Here is a 925-nt window from a genome sequence, read left to right as displayed (position 1 = left end):
CATGAAGGGTATTTCTATTGGTGATCCCCCTCATCCTTCCTTGAAGGGGCCTGTGTCCGCTTACTCAGGTAGCTGTGTGCTGGGGAAAGGGAAAACTCAGATCTTTTTAGTGCTATTAGATACTGGCTCCAAGTCAGCACTGATTCCTGGGACCCAAAGTGCCCTCATGGCCTCCCTGCTAGAGCAGGAGCACAGAGAGTCAGGCAGTAAGCAAAGTCCTGGCCCAATTCCATCCCACAGTGGCCCCAGCAATGCATGAGCTACCCACGGGTTATTTCTGCAGTTTCTGAATGCATAATTGGAATAGACATATTTAGTATTTGGCAGAACTTTCATAGTGATTTCTAACCTTTAGAGTGCCAGCTGAAAAATCACACAATTTATAAATTTAGAAAGGAGACTTTATTTCTTTTCTTTTCTCTAGAGACAGTCTCACTCTGTCACCCAGGCTGGAGTGCAGTGGCACAATCATAGCTCACTGCAGGCTCAAATTCCTGGGCTCAAGACATCCTCCCATTGCAGCTTCCCAAGTAGCTGAGGCCACAGGTGCACGTCACCATACCTGCTAATTTTTTTATTTTTTGTAGAGATGGGGTCTCACTATGTTGCCCAGACTGATCTCCAACTCCTGGCCTGATCCTCCCACCTCAGCCTCCCAAAGTGCTGGGATTATGGGGTTACAGGCATGAGCCGCTATGCTTTGCCAACTTTATTTCTTATAAAGGGTTACAGCCCGCAAGGCGGCCAGGCTGGGAAGTGTAGCCACTTGCAGAGACCAAAAGACAGGCATGTTTAGGATGACAGCAGTGAAACAGGAATTTATGCTGAATAGGATAGCCAAGTATGCATTTTTTTTTTTTTGGAGATGGAATCTCGCTCTGTCACCCAGGCTGGAGTGCAGTGGCGCCATCTCGGCACACTGCAA

This window comes from Mandrillus leucophaeus, unplaced genomic scaffold, assembly GCF_000951045.1.
Source record: "Mandrillus leucophaeus isolate KB7577 unplaced genomic scaffold, Mleu.le_1.0 Scaffold291, whole genome shotgun sequence".
NCBI lineage: Eukaryota > Metazoa > Chordata > Mammalia > Primates > Cercopithecidae > Mandrillus > Mandrillus leucophaeus.
Note: the sequence above shows the minus strand (reverse complement) of the source record.